This window comes from Meleagris gallopavo, chromosome 6 (assembly GCF_905368555.1).
Source record: "Meleagris gallopavo chromosome 6, MGAL_WU_HG_1.1, whole genome shotgun sequence".
NCBI classification, from domain to species: domain Eukaryota; kingdom Metazoa; phylum Chordata; class Aves; order Galliformes; family Phasianidae; genus Meleagris; species Meleagris gallopavo.
The window spans coordinates 42,930,860-42,952,369 of record NC_139409.1 but is presented as its reverse complement, the minus strand read 5'-3'; the positions used below and the strand labels follow the sequence as shown (position 1 = coordinate 42,952,369).

The 21,510-nt window shown below is 37.9% G+C and overlaps 1 protein-coding gene across 6 annotated transcripts in view; it reads left to right on the top strand.

The window, feature by feature from the left end:
- The window catches only part of ULK4 (unc-51 like kinase 4), a 219,771-nt gene that overhangs the window by 99,421 nt on the left and 98,840 nt on the right, over window positions 1-21,510 (top strand). The window lies entirely within an intron of this gene.

The following is a 21,510-nucleotide window of genomic DNA, read 5'->3' as shown; positions in this document are numbered from 1 at the left end:
TATATTTATGTTTTCCAGGAGGGTGCATGTGAGGATGTGTTGAATAGAAATTTAGGTGGTTTCTAGAAATTCTACTAGATTTTGAAAAATTCTTACCCAACCTGTTCTTTGTAACCAGAATGAGTTAACAAGCCCCTCATTATAGATTTCTGAAATCATTTTCATGGTTGTATGGGTGAAAGGAGCTGCATATCACTTGCTTTTCAGTGCCAGTCCATAATCTATTTTTTTCTTAGGTTTATACTTCTGTTTGTTTCATCCAATAGGGTAATGTTGAGCTTTCTTTTATTGTACCTAGAATTTTATAAGACCCTAAACTATTCATTTTAAATTATACTTTTTACTAAGCATGTTTTGTAGGTACACTCTCGGTGAATAATGTATAGCTATCCACCATCAAGCTTAGAAGTATCACTTTTTTTCATAGTTTTCTATGCAGAAACCAAATGTCCAGTGTATTTTCTCTGTACCATAAAGTGCACCTCACATTACTGCTGACGATGCCACTGACCTTGCAGTGACTCTTCTAGGATGTGAAATAGGATGGACTCTGAATTGCAAAGTGTCTGTAGGTGCAGTCTGTGCTTCTGGGCTGTTTGGTATCTTACTCCAGCTCTCAGGAGCACAGATGTGGTGGTTTGCAGATACCAGGCAGTTCACAGGAAATATGCTTTAACATGACTGCCTCTTACTGTTCGTTGATGTAGAGTTGCACTACTATGTACTGCTTATCCTGGATTGTGACCTAACCCCTAAGACTGAGTTTTGGCAATTTCTCATCCTGTAGCAAGTATCTGGACCAATTCACTCTTAGAACTCCGCTTGATTGCACCAAGTGTACCAAATTACACCAAAGTTCATGCCCTTTGTGTCTGCAACTCTGTGAATGTTACAGTTGCAAAAAAAGTAACCTCCAGCACTCATTAATCATTTTAATTACATTTTCTAAATGTAGATTGATAGTGTTCTTTGTCGATGTGTGAAAGACCTGTTTACAGCCCTTTGTTGCGCAACTTCAGAGGGGAATTTCACATTGCACCTGAATGCAAAATAATTTTATCAGCACCCTTGTTTGAGATCCTGGCACTAGCTGTTGTGTTGATTGTATTTCTATAAAGTAATATGAAGGTATGGCTGCAGTATGGGTGAGCATTTGTCTTGCTGTGATATCTAACGCAGTCATTGAAGGTGTAGTGATGTGTATTGGTGTAAGTATTCGTATCTGCAGAAAGGCAGATGGATTAACAGTAAGCAGGAGTGTATTCAGAACAGTGTAGGATTGAAAAACATAAGGAAATTTGGCAACATAATGTGCATAATTTAAATGGTGCAAACTCCCCTTAGTAACAAGATTAAAAATAGAAGCAAATTGTACAATGACGTAAATGATACCAAAAGCTGGACTGATGCAAGATATAAATAGAAAATATGTTTGATTAAATCGATGGGGTTGCAGCAGAAGAGGTTGCTGTGGATTATGTTATACTTTCTTACTACCTTTTTCTGCTGTACCCTTAGTATTCCACCTCTGATGTTTTCTATTTCACTGTGTCAAACCTGTGATCATCTGAAATGTGTTATATACAAAATATTATTTTTGAATATCAGTTTACTGTTACATTGAGCTGATTGACAGAATTGGAAATGCTCTTCTGTCAGATTTGTAGTTTGTGTGTTTGTATTTTAGGCTGCTAGCCTAAAAGTAGCTGAAACTGAAGTTGACATCAATATTATTTTCTGTGCTATATTGCTTTTCTGAGTGGATCTTATCTGCTGTTGGGGAGGAACTTCTCACACATCATAAATGTTATATAGCTTTCCTTTAGGGCTATCTGAATCTAAGCTGTTGCCTAAAAGAGAAATTCTGTCTCGTTGGTGAAATGCTATTTTTCTGCTGATAAGTTAGAAAGCTAAAGGTAATGGTGCTTGTGATTGGAGGTTCAGTGGCATGCTCTTTCTAAAGCCTAATAGTCTATTCTCTGCTCATCCTATTAAAATTTCCTGTGTATTAACATGCCAGCATCTCACAGACTTCAGCGTCTGTTGTCAAAAGTTTTGTTTTTTTCCAAAATGCTGTGTTTTAAAGGTCAGCGATACCATGAAAAATGTGACAATTTGGATTTAAGGGCTCTTCCTTCTAATGCAAATTACTTGCTAGGAAGATTGAAAGTTACTGTACTTGTAAATGGTATTTTATTATTAAATACGATTACGAAGCGCATGATACTAGCAGGTCCACATTTTGATCAGAAACTTGCTTTACTTTTTTGGGGAATAATTAAACCTGTGCTCAAACACTCAAATGCTTCAAAGCCATTTTTATTCTGGCAGATGATGATCCTCTTGGAAGTTGTACTTAGCTCTCTTTTCTGTAATCTCAATTCAAAATTGAGTTCATTATTCCAAAGAAGGAAGCATGAGCTAGGCATGATAATAGGAAAAAGTGTTAGCTGAATATATTCATACTTCAAACAAATAAAAACCAGCATTAACCACCAAAAGACCCCAGTTTTATTTGGGTAACACCTTTTCAAGAAAGCAGATCATATTGTGGTAGATTTGTCCAAATAAGGATTTACATAGCACATATGCTGTAAATGAACTTCAGGCTGATGTTCCTCTTTAAAATATGTGCTTGCCAGGGATGACTGATACTGGTGCTAAGAGGTATCTGTAGACAGATTGCTCCAGTTTGAAGTCATACACAATACTTAATTTAGCTTCAGCCTTCTATGAAAAACCAAACCGAGCCTGAACAGGTAGGCAACATCTGCTTTAAAGAACAGGAAATGGCATTTATTTCATTAGCTTTTTTCTGTGATATTCCTGTTTCTGACTGCATTTAATGCTGTATAAGAAATGGTGAAATTTGGTGGCTCATTCTGGTGTAGTTTCTCTGCTCGTTCCTGCTTTTATGGAATATCTGCATTTATAAGGCATCTGAAGTTAGATTCTTGAGTGATTTTTGAGGTTTCTAATGGATGGACTGCAGTAATATTTAAGAGCCTTCATTTATATATATATATATTTATTTCTGAAGTATGTATATTGCCTACATTTACTTCCTTAGATGGTCAAATCCTATGTTGTGGTAGAGTGTATAAAACTGCTGTGACAGGCTAGGAATAGATTTCATGTAATCTGTAAGGACTTCCAGAAGTAAAAGTACCAAAATCTGTTTCTTATAGATGGTTTAGCGCAAAATGATTGCTTATTTTCAAAGAAACTTCATATTTGAAGATGAGTCAAAGGAAAATCAGTGGAAAAAGTGTTAGACCATCTTAGAAGTCACCTGTTTTCAGTGATTTAAAAAAAAAAAAGATCAGTGTGTATAACTCTTCTTCCAAACTAACATTTAAGTTTGTTAGAATTTCATGTCAACGTTTAGTAAGGTTTTATATTTATTCTCTTTTGAACATTAAATCAATGAATAGCTGTATTTCTAAAGTCCATAGAAGACCCTGTAAAAGGAAATAGGGTGCAACATGCTAACTTCTGATTTTCAAGGAATCTGGTATGGCTCTTCTCTAGAAACGTTCTTTTCATGTAACTTGTTTAAGCACTTTTAGTTAAAGATGAGATGTTTGAAACTTCCAACATCATCTAGATTGACTGAAAAGGAATAATTACTTGGAAGGGAAAAGCTTGCAGATCAGAATGTATACTCTTGGAAATAAATGTCTAAACGTAACTCTCTGAAAAACTTTTAACAGGGAACACAATCTTACCAGAGGAATGGATTTTCAGAAGTAGGTATCTTTAATCAATAACCTTTCTTTCACTCTTGAAAGTGATCTATATATCTATACTTTCATAAAACATTCAATTAGTATTGAGTCAGATTATGAATCTTTTATGGTCAATCTTTCTTCATAACTGTTAACACTTGAATGTTAACAGACAGGATGAACTCTTAGCAGTTACATTTGTGAAAGTGTAGTTGCTTAACTCCTAGCAACGAAGCTGTGACCAGCCAAAATGCATGGTATAAAACCCATTTCTGAATGTGGTTAATAATGAGAATCCCTTGTATGTTATTTTTCCCTTATCTTAGATGGCAAATAGTGTTTTTGCATGCGGATAAACAAAAGAAAATTTCTTGACCTTTTTATTGTATAGGCATTTGGCTGTTAATGTTAGTAGGAGCAAGATTTGGCTTTTAAATATAATTGTAACTGATGATAGACTGTCAATATGTTTACTGTAGCCAAGAATTTTAAGGCTTCTGTGCTGCAGTGTGGCAACAATTCAGAAAGGCATTCCCATCTCACTTTGGACTAGCAGTTTAGTTTACAGCAGTAATGTGGCTACAGCAATAGGGGGCTAAGAAGATACAAAGCTTTCTCCTGCAGGTTAATCAATACTTGGGTGTTTTGCTGCCTCAGGTCCCATAGCTGGTTCCAGGTAGAGGATATCTTCACAACTGGTATATGGACACTACATGTGTAAGACCAATATGGTTTGAAGAAACATCTTGCAAAGATGAGCTAGAGTGACAGAAGTGATTGTAGTGTGTTGCGATGGCTGGGGACCACATGGCAACAACATGCTCTCACGTGGAGCAGCTGCTTTATGTGTCTCCTAGGGAAAGTATGCCACTTGTTTTGTTCTTTTTATGTGGATCATGAGCTTAGAATAGTGAAAGAAATACTGTATAAATAAAACTCTTGCACATACCAGTTTGAAAACTTGCTAAAAGATTCCTCTTATAAGATGCTAGCTTTAAACAGACATGGAATTACTTCCTTTCTCTATGTGACCTTGAAAGAATTATTGCTGGGATTTGTTTCTATTTTTCCAAGTGATGTTAAGAACTGATTTTCATCTGTTCTTGTAGAGATGCTTGAGTCAAATACTTTTCACTGATGTTAACTCCTTAGATTAGAGGTCAGAACAGTAGTAGTTAAATGTGCCTTTGTGATAAATGACAGAATTTGATGAAAAACTGATTTTCAGGGGATTTACCAAATTATTTGATTAGTGGGAAGAATAGGCTTGTTTGGCAGATTTCTGAGTGTTTAGAGATTTGCTTCCTGTTTCCATTGCTGACACATTTATTTTTTTCCCCTTGTGCTTGGGCAAATTATATAAACCTTTTCCAGTCAGTGTGCTTCTGTCCTTTGTGTGTCAACTAAGGACACTTAGTCTTAGGAAAACTATCGGAATTTGGTGCTCATCATTCTGAAACTAGGCCTGTTGAGGTGCCAGCAGGACCTTGTAAGGTTATGTATAAAAGCAAGGGCTGCTCTGAAAGTAATGCCTCCTATTTTATTATGTTGGCCCATGATGTCAGAAGAAGTGTTGGTGGGATGGCAGTAGGGCTTGAACCTTCCCACCAGTCTTCCATTACATTTTGTTACCATGTGATAGCTGGCAGCAGAGGGGCAGTCTGATAAGTGGCATCTGACATGGAACTACATCTGAAGCAAAGCAGTGGGATTGAATTCTTCCATGTGGAAAAATGACACCCATTGATGCTTGCTGTATGATGTACACTTTATGATGTACACTGTACAGTGGATGTACAGTGAGACAATGGGTGGTGTGTTTCAGTAGTGGTGACAAGCCACGTTCCAGACAGATATGCATATCTATCACACCATAAAATGAAGATTGTCTCGATCAGTTCATCTCTGTGAATTGGCAAATGGCAACTGGGGAACTGTATATTGAGCTGAATATTGGCTTCAGTATGTTGGAAACAATGGTGGCAATGTTGAAATTGCAAAATTTGCACCAGTTTAGTCTCACATTTCTTCACATAGGAACAGAAGAACACCATATGCAAGCTTTTCAGGACTTCTGGAATCAACATGAAGCTGAAGGTGACATTTTCCTGGGTCACCTCAGTAGGGGTGACTAGATGTGGTGTCACCATTACAAGCTGGAGTCAAGATGTCAGTCCATGGAGTGACAACATGTGCATTCTCATTGAAGTATATCAAGGCACAGCCCTCAGTGGGTGATGTGTACTGTTTTCGTGGGATGGCAAAGATGCAGTCCTTCTGGATTTCCTGAAACCTAGATGAACCACCAGCTCTGACTGCTATATCATAATGCTGACTAAGTAGGAGGTTTGAACTTCTGTAGTCAGACCAGAGAAGAAGAGAACCTTTCTCTTGTAACATGATAACAGCAGGGCCCATACCAGTTTGAAGAACACAGAGCACGCTGCAATCTTGTCTGCACTGTCCTACCACACCCACTGTCTATTCCAATTTTGATGCCTTCTGACATCCATCTGTCTGGGCCAATGAAAGATGAACTGTGTGGCAGCCTCAATGCTGCCATTGCATCTGTGAAACATTGAGTTACTTCCATTGGTGCAGATTTTCTGAGTGTGACATGCAAGCTCTTGTTCATTGATGGTGCAAATGCACAACTAATGGTGGTAGCTGTTGGAGAACAGTGTTTTGTAGCTGAGGACTTGCTCAAACAGTGATATTGTGCTCTTTGTATCTGTTGTAGTTTCCATGAAGATAATTAGGAAGCATTACTTTCAGAGCGACCTCTTTGTATCACTGGAATGTAGTGCTGATTAACTAATTAGACATTAGGAAGTATTCAAATTTTGTTATGAAAAGTACTGTACAAATTCTAAACAAAAGTGAACATTCTATGTTTTACTATACATCTGAATAGATCTAATATCATAGGATTTCTGGTGGATGAGGAAAAATATATGATGGGAAGCAGAGCTGTCTTTTAAATCACTCAATGTTACAGACTGATGTTGTGAATAATAAAATGGGTTTTAAAAAGGAAAAGATATTACTAACAGATAACCTTCTGTCACTTTTTCTTATTGGGAAATGTATTTGGAACTATGGAACTATCCCTCCTGCTGGAGGAGGGAATAAAGCTACTTACAAAATCATCTGAAACTTCACTTTTGAGGGGCTGGGGGGAGGGGAGGGGAAAATCATAGAGTGCCCTGGTTGAAAAGGACCATAATACTCATTTAGTTTCAACCTCCTGCTGTGTGCAGGGTTGCCAACCACCAGACCAGGCTGCCCAGAGCCACATCCAGCCGGGCCATGAAAGAGTCCACAGCATTTCTGATAGCATTACATTCTTTTATGGGAAGGGAGTTCAAGTATTTTCATCTTAAAAAAAAAAAAAAAAAAATAATAATAATAATAAAAAAAAAAATTGCTTTCTATTGCAAGGCACTAATATTTCAGTGTTTAAGCTTATATAACTTTTTTTATTTTATGTTCAATGCTAGGCAGTCTAAGAAAACTCATGTATAAACAATATTCATAAGTGTTTCCAGGTAGTTTTTCTTACCTTGTTCTGGAGCAACAATGTTTTTATGGATAATAAATGTGAATATATAAAAGGCTGTACTAAAGTTTTGAAGCTAGCTGTAGCATACAGGAGATGGAAATCACAAAAGTGGTAAAAGGTGTGCAGACCTGTGCTTTGCAGAAATAGTGAATGTGATTACTGCTATTTCTGTATTGCACTTCAAAGAAATAACAGTGATTATTATTCAAATTTTCTGCCTTGTGTGAGCAGATCTGTCTGTATCTTTCCAGCTGTCCAGAGAACACTTCACAGAGTAGCTTCACAATGTCTTACTGCTGATCAGGGACCCCCGGTCCTTTTGATTCTTCTGTAATAACTGTAACTCTAGCAATTGGCACAGACAGGTCATTGTGACTGGGATCTGTGACAATGTCATCATTTAAACTCTTGTCAAATTCATTTAAGAAGTAATCATAACCCTAATATTTGTCCAGTGTTGTAGTATGGGATACAGAACTCCCATGATCTCTTTAGGTATCTTTGAGCAATCTGCTTCAGCAGAGCTGCCTTAATCACAGACTCCAAAGGTGCCTTCAGCTATACAGAGTTCTGTGGTTTGATTTGCCCAATCCAGTCCATTTTAAGAAAAAAACAAAAACAAACAAACAAAAAAACCCCTACAAAATCACAATGTAACAAACAGAAAACCACCCTACTTTTCCTAGCATGGGAAAAAGCCGCCATGTACTATGTCCTACCACTAATTACATATGTTAACTATCCTCTGGACTTGGATTCCAATCAGTAGTCCTAGGTGAGTTCAGGTTTTTGAGTTCTTCACCAGCTTCCTACTTTGTAATTCCTTGTGTGCTTTAACCTTCAGGTAAGCAAGGTGGACTTGCTGAAGTGACAATGAATTTTCTGCTCGCTTTGCTCCACTCCCATTCCTCTCTTATCTGAGCCAACAGAATCTTCTACCAATGGTGGAGTTCCTTTGTGAATTACATCCAAGACAGAGAGTGGGGCAGGGTTGTTTGGGTGGACGTAAAACATTGCTGAATGTTTCTGTAAAGTTGTTTTGTCTGACAGTACTCTTGGAGGTTATGGGAGGTACCTTACATATGGCTGTTCTTTTTGTGGGCGCTGAATAGAGTTCTGAACAGATTCTTAACTTAGATCAAGGTGACCAAGATTAAGAGATCCCTAATGAGAGAAGGCAAAACTAAAAAAAAAAAAACAAAAAAAAACAAAAAAAAAACAAAAAAAAACCAACAAAAAAAACCCCAAAAAAACAAAAAAACAACTTCAGACATCTTTTGTGAGTCATAGTTGTTTTTTTTTCCTCATACTCTTCTCGAAAGAGTTGGGAAGAGCAACTCAGCTACTCCCAGTATTGCATTTTATTTTTATTTTTTTACTTATTGTATTTCTTGTGTGTTTGGCAATATGTCCTGCCAACTTATAGTCCTTTGCCTTTTCCTGGTCCTTTCTCACAACTTTCTGTTACTTGGATACCTCTTGCTTGGAATTGTGCCTCTTCAGTGTTCCCGTTGCTCACCAGTTTTTGTGAAATGGTTATGTGGTGGTTTGGCTATGCCTTTAGGGTGCTACAGAATGATAATATGTTGTTCTTGGATAGGCTGTTTAGACTTACATTTGGATTCAAGGTAAGCTAGTATTTACTGTATCCTGATTAGTGCACTTGAAATTTAGACGTGTCACAAGTCTCTGCTTTGGATGAGGATGCTCCCTATTTTTGTGTGCCAGTTGTAAAGGTGAACAAGTCTGTTTCCAGAAGTAGTAGCTATGTTGAAGAAAGAATCAAGCCTAATTAGCATAATTAAGGGCAGATCAAATTCAATCCTTTGAGTCTGTAATCATGTGAGTCAATAATTGGTGTGAGAGTAACATGATTGATTAAATGATTTGTGTGTTCTCAATAGAGACTTCATGATCCATCAAACTGGAAAATGTAGAGCAGGCTGCTAATTCATTTGATGTTTTTCATTGCACACAGCACTACAAAATGGTTTTTGCTCTGCAGCAGTGGGTTGGCTATTGGTATTCAGGTGCTGCCATTACCTTCCTTCTTTGTAGTCCAGAAATTAAGTTTTCTGGCATGAGAGTTGTTGTTTTTTTGTGTTTTTTTTTAATGATCTCTGTCATGTAAGTTTTACGTCTCTGAACTTCAAATTGTTAATTATTTTATAAGTTTATATGTAAATATAGTGAATTTTTCCCATATGTTTTGTTTGATGCTGTCATTGGTAGGGGAAAAAATGAACGTGATTACTGGTAATGGTCTTTACATGGTCCAGTTCACTGTATTTAAACAGGTAAAACCATAATGTTCCGGTAGGTACTTCTACTAGCTTAGGCAAAGCTGGCAATATGCTGAAGGAATGAAAGCATCTTATTGTAGGTTTTCAGGTTTCCTTGTGGTTGGTATTTTTGTTACTTCCCTCCCCCCCAGCCTCCCTGTTGAACCCTCTTGTCAGCTTCAAGGGACAAATTCAAACTTATAAGCACTATTTCTTTTTCTGAAATACCAACCCCTTCTTCTATAGGCCTGTGAGTTTTTTGTATTTTTCGACTTGCTGAGTGCTGGTAAATGGTGTCTGTTTTTCTGATAGACATCCTTGGTATTGTGTGGTGTTTTGTAGCTGAGAACTTGTTCTATCAAATAGTGTTATTGCGCTCTTTGTTGTTGTTTCCATGGAAATAAATAGGCATTACTTTTGGAGTGACCTACATACATAACGGATGAGGAATGTGTGCAGTTTGTGTGCATGTCATTTTCTGACATAACTTTGTTTCTTGCTGTCTTATTAACATGTTCCATTTTTTTATATATGAATGTCTTCACATTTTGCAGCAAAAAAGCTTCCTAACTTCTCCTATATATAGCTTGAAGTTTGACTGTTTCCAGTAGATGTTGCTGTTGATTCCTAGTATGCCATGCCTTCATTTGTTTGATCTAGCTTAATTCAGTAAATAACAGTGGATTTTCATATTCAGAAGAATAATCTCCAGTGTATACATCTCATCAAAGCTAAAATGCTTTTGTAATGATCCATAATGAATTATTTTCTTTGTGTTTGTTTGTGAGACATTGATAGAGAAACCCCATATGTTGAGTTCTCCCTGAGGGTAGAAGGAAAGGTTGATTCTTGAAGTGCAGTAGGTATTAAGGCAGTCCTATAAATGGGTTATGGGGAAGCAATAAAATGTGATAGTGAATGAAAACAAGCCTACTTATGTGTAAGCTAATACCTATCTTTATAGATGTTTCACTTTTTGAAGAAGTATAGAATGTCTGAAATAAGTACTGAGGAAGACGAGCATGTTTAGAAGAAAGATATGCACAAAAAAAAGTAAAATGAAGGAGTAATTAATTTAATAATAGGTAGTTGTTTAAACTAACATGTTAAGTACTTTCATAGTTCTCCTCTGCAGTTCAGATATCCTTTAAAAAACAGTGATTTCCTCATGATAAGTAAGGGATGGCTTGAATCTATCTGTAGTTCAAAAGATTTGTTTTTATAAAATTTAAAAAGTACATTATTCTTTTACCCTTAAAGGGAATTTTTATTTCTTTTAGGTATTGTTTCGTTTCTGTTTGTAGCCTTATATTTTGTACAACTTCATTTTATGATGTGAGTTTATATAGCAAGTTCCCCTGTCTAGACTATTCCAGGAGAAACTGTTTGCCTGCTTCAGACTGAATGAGAGGAAGTTGTGACCTTTTGGTGGGCACTTAATTTGTAATTTTGTTTTGATCATCAGATCGGTTTCTTAGCTTTGGGAACTTTAAAACAGTAGTGTACTGAGCTATGTTTCTTGATGAAGGACAGCAGCAGCAGTGAGGGAGGAGGACTGTTTGCCACTGGAGACTGCCCCAGGACTTGAACAGGCACACAACTGGTGTGCAAAGTCTCTTCTCTCTGTTTTTCTCCAAATTACAAATGTTTAAAGTCTTAAAAAGTTTCCAGATGCTTCAACAGTTTTGCATTTGGTCTTTTTTTTCTTGTAATCATAAAGCTCTTTAGTATTCACATACTCTTTCATCACAGTCTATTGCAGCTTTTTAAAATAGAAGTGTTGTGCATAACCTTCAGGATGTTGTATCTTCGTAATTAAAATCCTCGCAAGTTTTTTTGACACTCACTTCCAGTTTAATTTTCAGAGCAGCCCTTAAACCTCTACGTGTCCTGAAGCACTGAGCAGTGTCTGCTGTTGGCACTGCTGACTCTACACAGGCGGTGATGCAGGGCTGTTGTCGAACTGGAATGAGATACTGTGGTTAGGAAAAAAAAAATCTAAATCAAGCACTTTGTGCTGGGGTAATCCATCCATGAATTTCAGGTTTCATGCCTCATAAAGGTTACAAAGGAACTGCAAAAATTGCAGAAAAGAGATGCGGGTGATCAAAGGTCTGGACAGGTCACTGTAGAAGAAATTATTCTTCTGTAGACTTTGATCTGGAAAGGTGATGATTGAGGGGGAAGTATGATAGCACATAGTCATCAGAGGCTTGTAGAGGTGAATAGGGAACTGTATTCCTGCTCACTGTATTGTCTAATACAAGAACTGTATTATAAGAACTAACGAAAACTTGTAGTTGGTATCTTAAAAAATGACAAAAGCAGACACAACTTCCTGTAGGGTGAAGTTCAGCTATGAACTCAGGGTGCATGAATTCTCCAGAAGGCTAGACAAGCTCATGGAAGAAAACTCCATTGAGATCTATTTCTGTTCAAAAGATCTGCTTCTGGATTAAAGTCCTTGGGCTGTGAATTTCTGGAGGCTGGAGAGTGTTCTATGTACCTGGTTTGTGCTGTAGGACTGCTATTGCCAAAGTGCTGTAGATGGGTTGTTGGGCTAAGCAGGCTTCTACTATGTGTGGGAACCTTTTAGTATGTTAAGCTTTTAGCTATTAACTATAGAAGGTTGTCTTCCCATTCCTACTTCCGTGTGAAACTGGATTATTTTTAATGACTTAAACTGATTGACTTATTTTCTGAAGGAACAGTATTTCTTTGATAAAATAGCAAATTAAAAGTAAACAGTGCTAATTTTGATTTACGAGGGTAATTTTGTCTCTGCTGATTATTTGATTGGATTCAAATGTGTTGGTGTTAATGAGTACATGAATTACATACAGATCAACAGTCATTCTGAGAATTGACAAACAAGTTTTGTCATAAAGTTCCTATTCAAGTTCTCACTTCTAGTTGCATGAAGAGTATTTAATAATAAGCTTTTTTTCCAGTCCTTTAAATCCACCAGGGATTATGTGTGAGCATTGACATAAGTGGATGAAGATTCATTCCCAATTTTATAAATCTCAATTTCTCATCTGCTTTCTAAAACCATTCTCTGAACTAAAAAGCCATTATTACTTGAATGTTTTAAAATGGAAGCAGTTGCACACTTTCAATTGTTCTTGTTGCTTTCTCAGAATATTTCCCAATTTCTTTTTACTTTGGTCACCTCCCTCTCCTTCAGTACACAAATTGAACATTCTTCAGCATTTAGAATTGCAGAATCACTGGAGTTGGAATGTGTTGAAGTCCCCTGCAATGAACAGGGACACCTACAGCTACATCAGGTGCTCAGAGACTGGTCCAGTCTGACTTTGGATGCCTTCAGGGACGGGACTTCCACCAATTCTCTGGGCAACCTGTGCCAGTGCATCACCACTCTTACTGTAAAACAAAACAAAAAATAAAACCAACACCAAACCTTTTTCCTTATATTCAGTCAAATCTCTCCTTTTAGTTCTCTGGTTTCCTCCTGCCTTTTAATTCAAATGATGCCACAAAAGTAGTTAATCTTCTGGAATGTTAGCTGATTCCGCTGTGAGTTAAATTATCAATCCTTTATCCTTATGCCCCTGACCTGACTGCATCAGTAATTGGTAATTCTCACCTACTGTTCTTCTCCTATAATCCATTTGTAATTTTGTAATATTACTTCACTCATGTACATGCATATGCACACAGTGGGTAACTCCAGAAGTAATGCCTCCTATTTATTTGCACGAAAACTACAACAGATACAAAGTGCCCGGTAACACTGTTTGATAGAGCAAATTCTCAGCTACAAAACAGTATTTTTCAACATACTTACGTCCATAAGCTATGTGTTTTTGGAAGTGATGAACAAGAGCCTGTGTGCTGCACTCATATAAACCTGTACCAGTGGGTGTGACCCACTGTTGCCTGTGCTGAAACACACCACCCATCACTCACTGTGCTCACATCCACTGCTGGGTCTCCACAAACATTCAGCAACTGCCAGTAAATGGTGATGGATGTCATTTTTTTTTCTGCATGGAGGAATTCAGTTCCACAGCTTTGCTTCATATGAACTTCGGTGTCAGACACCATCGTATCAGAGTGCTCCTCTCCTGCCATCTCTCCCACAGCAACAACATGTGATGGAATATTGGTGGGAAGGTTCAACCTCTACTGCCACACCACCCAACATCTGCCTCTGATGTTGTGGACCATTGTTATAACATAGGAAGTATTACTCTTGGAGCAGCCCTCATAGGCGTAAACCAATATGTAGATGTGTCATTGATTTCTGTTAGAACTCAGCACTTTGTGAGCTGATAGCAGTGCTCTCCATACTGGATCATGATGTAAAAGGGAAGAAATGTGCGTGGTCACTGGAGATACATAGTTGATTTTGAGCCCTGAAAGATGTGAGGGAGGAGGGTGATAATGTTGCAGGGTAACAGGGCAGCTCATTTACAACTGCTGCATACCCTGAAGCTGGCCAGAGTGCAGCCCTGCAGCCTTTCCTCCACATCAGCATGGCCAGTTGCTTATAAATGGCACCAAGAGGCACCTTCCGACCTTGTGAGCAGGAGGGCTGCAGCACTGTGCTGCAAACACATGGAGCACAGATGCTGCAGAAGGTGTAAATTACACATCTTCCTAACACGTGATACTTTGCAAGTCTGGCATCCAGTGCATCTTTTGTGATTTAGAAATTACAGGGAAAAATTGTGACCATACCATAGACATTTAAAATGGGTCATTTAGAAGTGAATCCGTATCAATGAAGATGTTCACCCAGAATTATTTGTTCTACATTTTTTTCTTTTTGGTGTTGAAACAACATTGAAGCAAAATCTCATACCTTCCAGACTTTGCGTCTGTCATTCTGATTAAGAGCAGCCTGGTGATTTACTGTTCCTACAGCTGTCAAGGCAAAGAGAAAGCATTTAAAAAAATAGATACTGAAGTAAATCTGAGATCCTTACTTTACAGAACAGGAGTTATTGATTGTGTGACTGAAATTTTACGGTGACATTGACACTCTTCTGCCAAATAACTGTGGTGTATCTCCTGCTCTCATCTGAATGAATATTGATGTAAAAATGAGGCAGTTGCTGACTGTACATTTATTGACCAACTGCATTTTGATGACTAATGTAATAGGTGATTGTGTGCTTCACAATAGCACTTGCAAAAGAATATTGGATGTCTGTGAATGGCTTCTGGATGGCAGAGGTTTCATATTATGCTTCTGAACTCTGATCATTTACCTGGAAATTTGTCTGTTTTGAGTTCAGTCATGTGTAATGCATTCCTTATGTTAATGTCTTCTCACAGAGCTCATGTTGAGGGATGATAATTAGGTTTTAGTGTCACTCTTTCTTGAAGTAAAACAATTTGAATCTTGAATATTCTGCTTTTTACTTTGTTTTTAATTACAGTCGATTACTCAATGGCTTGCATTACTTGATTACTAAATATATTTTGTGTTATAAAGTGTTTTTGTAGGTAAGTTTAAAAATCACCATTATGCTAAAATAGATCTGTTGTCAAATATATGTAAAAAGATTAAACCTACAATGATCCAATCTTAGTTTACCCACTGTAACTTTCTAATTACAACTGTAAGCATTAGCATTGTCTCAAGGAGTCAGCTGATATTTTTTCAACCTCCTTTTTACTTCTGGGTTTGTCTTTCAGTTCCCTTGTGCCCATTACAGGGTTCAGTTCCTGCCCTGTGCTTGCTTTGAGCAAGCTGTTCTTTACTATCCATATGGCCGCAGGAAGAAAGACTGTGCCCTAGAATGGTTTTCTTTTTTTTTTCTTTTTTTAATTGACTTGGTTGCTTTCAAACTCCTGCCTACCAACTGAAACAATAATCTATATGAACATTGTGGTATTAAATATAGCGACTGACAGCTTTTGTTCTGCAGACTGAGAAAGTTACACTGGTCTCTCTGGCAGCTGTGTAAGCTGTGCTTGGTGGGTGACGTTGCTTCTAATTTTTCGTTGCAATGTCGGATAATTAAATATCAAGCTTGGAATTGTGTACAAGGACAAAATGTATTTCTCTGAGGTACTCTACTCATTTGAGTAAAGTAAGCAGCAAGCAAAGGGAGCTGCGCAAGGGCTGGTAGTTCCTCTCATTGCTGTGGAGAGCTGAGGACTGTTCTGCAGGCAGTCTATTATTTACATCAACTAAATATTGCAAAGTCCCGCATTTGTTTGCCCTGCAAGAAGTTCTGGAGCAGGATTTAAATTCAGGGCACGTAGCTATCTTTAGGGCTCACATCTGGATGGCACTGCAGGAGCATATTGCTGAAAGCAGAGTAGCGGTTCTGATGGTAACAATGGAGTCAGAAAATACTGGATGCCTGAATAAGATGCCATTAAAAAAGGGGGAGAGAGTGGGATGTCTAATGCAGTCCATTTAATGTAGAACTCTCCAGAGAGAGAAGTGGGGATTATTCCTGCTGCCCTCCTTATTAAAGACTGGTAGAGAAGATGCTCGTTGGGCAAATGGCATCTCCGTTACAGGCGCTCTGTTACTCATGAATACATTTCTAATTATATCTTAATGATCTCAGCCACAAATAGGAAAACAAAAATCTTTGTCTCCCAGAGTGGTTACCTTAGTGGCTGCAGGATTGGCAAGGCGTAGGTTATCCATCTCCTCACACTAATCCCGGGGGACTTCATTGTGAGCAATGAGACTTGTTTATGATGGTGAATTAAATTGCTGTAAAAGGTTATTTCAACAGACAGTTGGGAAATCATAATAAAATAATTTAGTAAAAATGGGAGCTAGAGTATGCTTAATGAAACATGATTAGATTTAATTTTCTTGCTATTTCAATCATTAAAGGTACATTATCCTTTCTCAGACCTCATTTGGGCTCTTTGCCACAGACCCACTCTCAGTAACAGGCTGAAAGTTGCATGTTCCATTAGGGTATGAAAATGGCTAATAACACCACTCTCCTCTCTCTGCTTTTTTTTTTTTTTTTAAAGTTTCATTTACCAATCTGTATGATATATTTTGGCTCTTTTCCTCTTTCAGCCTTTTATTTCCTCTCACATCTATTGTACATATTTTTCTGTGAGAAAACTGTTCATGAAGATAGTTTGAGTGAAATGAGGTAAAACACTAATGTCATAACCTTAATTACTTTTAAATGAAGTATGACTAATTAAAATTTAACTCTTTTGTTTATTACAAGCACCTAACAAAATCAATTTATTAGTGAGTTCATATAAAACATGTTTCTGTGCTATCTTAATCCAGTAGTGCAATTTTATTTTTTTAATATTCTTCTCTATTATAGTGCAGTGGGACATTGTGTGACATTGTATATGGGATAAAATTTCTGTCTGGCCCCTGGTGATAATAAAAGTAATTCCCAATGGTATTTTATGTCTCTCTTAGCATCAAAATGCTACTTTGATCTAAAAGCATCCAGCTCCTTTTCAGGCTGTAAGCTCATATGAGAATAAAATTACCCTGTCTGTAGATAGCTTGGGAAGAGCAGCAGCATCTCCCCAGTGGGAGCTGGTCGTGGTTTTGTGGTTTTCAAGACCTGAATGTGGTGTTGGAAGGAGGAGGTTGTAGGGCTATATGTTTTGTGATATTATTCCAAATAGGATGTAGGTTTCTCTGATGAAGGCATCTTGAGCTCAAGGTCAAATTTCTGCACAAAGTGTTAGGGTTGCAGAGAAGGGAGAGAGAGCTCAGTTAATGAGGAATGTCTCAGGGGAAGGGGCCAAGTGTAGACCCTTGTTCAGAACCACCCAGAGGGAATGGTCTGCACTGGATCTCTCAGGCTCGGAGAAAATATTTTGACTACTAAGCATGACGTTTTAATTGCATCTCTCACCATCTCCTACTGAAGTTGTGTTTATTAAATTTTTCTTTTTAGCACAGGCTTTTAGGCTTTCGCTTACAATGTGGAGAAATAGAATCATAGAATCATAGAATGTCCTGGGTCAAAGATCATCCAGTTCCAACCCCCTGCCATGTGCAGGGTCACCAACCACCAGACCAGGCTGCCCAGAGCCACATCCAGCCCGGCCTTGAATGCCTCCAGGGATGGGGCATCCACAGCCTCCTCGTGCAACTTGCTCCAGTGGTCACCACCCTCCGAGTGAAACAGATCTTCAGTCTCGTACGCTTTGTATGAGGCTATGAACCACTGTGGGGTGCAGGTAGTGAGAAGTTAGGGAGTGTCTTAGTGTGGACACTGAGGTGTGAATGTTTGTTGTGAAATGTTGAACATCAGAGAGAATGGAAAGTCTGGCTCTGTTTTGAAATGACGTAGAATCTCATATGATACATTTTCAAATATCGCTAAACTCATTTCACTTGAGTGTTGTACATCATAGTTAAAATAACTGACAAGAAAATGTGTGTATGTATGTATATATTGGCATATATTATAAGTATTTTGTTTCTTGTCTTCCTCATAAAGCAATAGACATAAATTATAATCATTAAGTATTTGTTGACTACTGAAAAGAGCTAAGTGGAGGGGCAAGAAAAGCTCACGTTCCTTGGCGCTTGGAGGAACCATGTTTGCAGTACCTTCTCAGTGCATCTGTCTTCTGTGTTTCCAGGAGTAACTTCCTGAACAATGACCAAAAGCAGGAAAGTTTGTGAATGCAGCTTGTGCTTGGAAGACAATGTGCTCTGATGACTGGAGTATCTCTCTATCATGACTAGAATTTATTTTTGTAACCTGTACCAATTTTCAAACTTGGATACCTGAAGTTCATTTACTGAATCGATGCAGTAGGCACCTAAATAGATGTTCACTGGAGTGAGTGGGGTAAGAATATGAAGAAAATTAAAATAAATCATTTGTAGATTGCCTTGGAAAGATGTGCAGATTAGAAGTGGAGTCCAACAAATTGTTTATAACAGTAATAATAAAAAGCAGAAGAACTTCCTCAGGGAAAGAAATGAGGCTTATTTAGAACAGTTTCCTATTTTGCTGATGTTATTCTTTCTTGAATCTTGTATAGGAGATTAAAAAATGGATCAAAAGTGAATGAATTAGGGGTGAGAACATATGTGGCAGCAAGAAGTATACTTTCTTTTAAGTCATGATACCCGATAGTGCTTTCCAAATGCTTTTGAGAAGCAGAATTGTTATTCTTTCCTTGTATTCTTGTAGGTCTGGGTTAGTTCCAGCTTTTAAATCCGAAGTTGTACCCTGGCTCCTGTTTGAAATGTAGGAGTTGACTCAGAACCATGAGTGAGAGTTTTTGGAAGTGGTGCTCAGCTTATGTTGGGCAATACGCAGGGTGCTTTGAGAGTACCAAGGAGCAGCAGCTGACTGTGTAAGGCTCTGAGAATATCTGTACCATGAATTTTGTGTGCTGCCTGGCATGATTGAGATTGCCAGCATGGGAGCAAGACTTAGGCCATTCCAAAATTCATTGTGCTAGGCTCTTTTTGTTTACTTAGTGAAGCTGTTTCTATTTCCTGCCTTTTCTTCCAAGTTTATTATCCTAAATGGTGGGAACTATTAGTGCTTTGTGTCTGTGAGTTATATATCATAGTAGCTGCTTTGTGGAAACATGGATGTTGTTACTGGTGACTAAACGCAGATACTCTTTTAAGTTGATAAGAATAGTAATCTATTACCACCTATATATATTATTATAAACCTCATGTTGCAAGTTGGATTTGATTATTATTTTTATCCTCGTTAACTATCATTTCTTTCTCAATTTAACTTTCTTCTCATCAGTTCCTGTTTAGATGCTATTTCATAGTCAGTATTACTAGCAGACCACTGCCAGCTAAGGAAACTGTTGTTTTCAAATATCAATGAATTCCAGTGGCTGGACAATATAAATTCCATGGCTGAGGCTATGAATCCAAACTGTGCCTTCCAGCTGTTCACCAGTGTGGTTTTTGTTTCTCTGAGAGCAATGAGGTTTCTGGTGCCTGTGAACCTTGCAGTCTTTTAGCCTACGTATCACAATTTTTTTGTTGTTTGTTTAACTGACATTGAGAGGTAGAAAACATATTTAAAGCTGTCCTCAGTTTAAAGACACATGTGCAACCCACATAGGAGAGCTTTAATCAAAAGTTTCACAGAGGCATACACACAGTTAGGACTACTATAAATTCCAATCTCAACTTCAAATTCTGAATCTTTGCCCTAGTACCATAGTTCAAGTTGGCTCAGACCATTGATTTTTCACCATCATCCCAGCTCTTTTTTTCCTAGGCTATATAGACACAACCTGGCATTAGATGGTGATGATTCATCTTTGAGTTGAATGAGCACCGAGGTAGCACTTTGACACATGGAGTGTGAAGAGTATTTGTGAAGCATACATATTGTTTACCAGGGTACTTGAGGTGGTTGAGAGTAGAGATGATATACCACTAATTTATGGAAGAAGAAGGTCCAGAGTTTCCACATAACCTTTCCCTGTATTTCACAGAGATACTGTGATATACCAAAAAATATTTTTAATTTCTTGGATTTGTAAATATTTTATAATTTGATTGCAGTGAAGATTTGCGTATGTTTATGGTCCTAAATTAGCTTATTAAAATGCACCAAACACTTGATCATATTGAAGCTTGTTTTCACTGTCTAATCTTCTGAAAACAGCAGTGCTGAAATTGAGGAGATGCTGCAACCTTCTGCAGTGTCAGCAGGGAGGGAGGAGGCTGGTGATTTGAAAGGGAGTTGATATAACTTATGTGTTGGGCCCTGGCAGGCCGTCTTCCCTTCACCGTGGATATTAAGGACAAGACATGCCAAATAAAGTCTCTCTGTAATATTTCTGTGTGGTGTGTATGAATTTCATTCTTTATTAAATAACTTGTTGAGAGTTGATGCTTGAGTGTAATGGTACAAGAAGCACCGTGATTATAAGTAGTTGTTTAGCAATTTTCTATTGACCCTTAACCACTGTTTTATTACATGTAGCTTTCATATATAGCTAGCAAACAGTTTATAATTTCTCTTGCCTTGTCTACATAGTACCATAGTGTGATTATAGTTTTCTCAGAGCATAATTGCTTGTCTGTCTAAGCCCATGGCTGGAACATGAAAGAAATACACACCGTCCTGTGAGATAACAGCGCTAGCTGCGTTTCCTTTCAGTACTTCTGCCAGTCGGTTCACTGAGGAACATTGTTTGCCCTCACTTGTTTCCTGCTTGGTGCCTGGGCATCAGCTAACAGGAGATGAGGTTTGCTGTTACAGGAGTGCCTTGAGAGGGAGGGGTTGGGAGCTGAATTTGCGAGAACATTGGTACATGTAGTATGTATCCTTAGGGCTGAGTGAAGTGCTGATAGCTCATAGTTTGATTGCTAAATGAGTTTGTTTTCTAAATATGCCTCTCTATGAAAATACGAAACCCTGAGGAACAGATGTCTGGGATTAAAAGGGCTGCCTTAGAAAGGTAGAGAAGAAGGCAGAATTTACCCAGAGTCTTTCAGACTATATATTAACTATTTAAATAATTCCTAAATTCAAAATCCTAATAGAAATGTAGAAATAATAATATCACAGAATCACAGAATTGCAGGGGTTAGAAGAGACTGCAAGAAATAAGAGTCCAACCCCCCTGCTAAAGCAGGTTCCCTACAATAGGTCACACGGGTAGGTGTCCAGACGGGTCTTGAATATCTCTATAGAAGGAGACTCCACAGTCTCTCTGGGCAGCCTGTTCCAGTGCTCCATCACCCTTACCTAAAGAAGTTCTTCCACGTTTGTATGGAAGTTTTGGTGTTCAAGTTTTAGGCTGCTGCTCCTTGTCCTATCACTACACATCATTAAAATGAGCCTGTCCTCATCTGTTTGCCTCTCACTCACTCCCCTTTAGATATTTATAAACATTAAGATCCCTTCTCAGTCTTCTTTTCCCCAGGTAATAAGGTTGTCATCTCAACAGAATATTCAGCAGATGCTTCCTTTCATTGGAACAGCTCCTTATTTTTTCA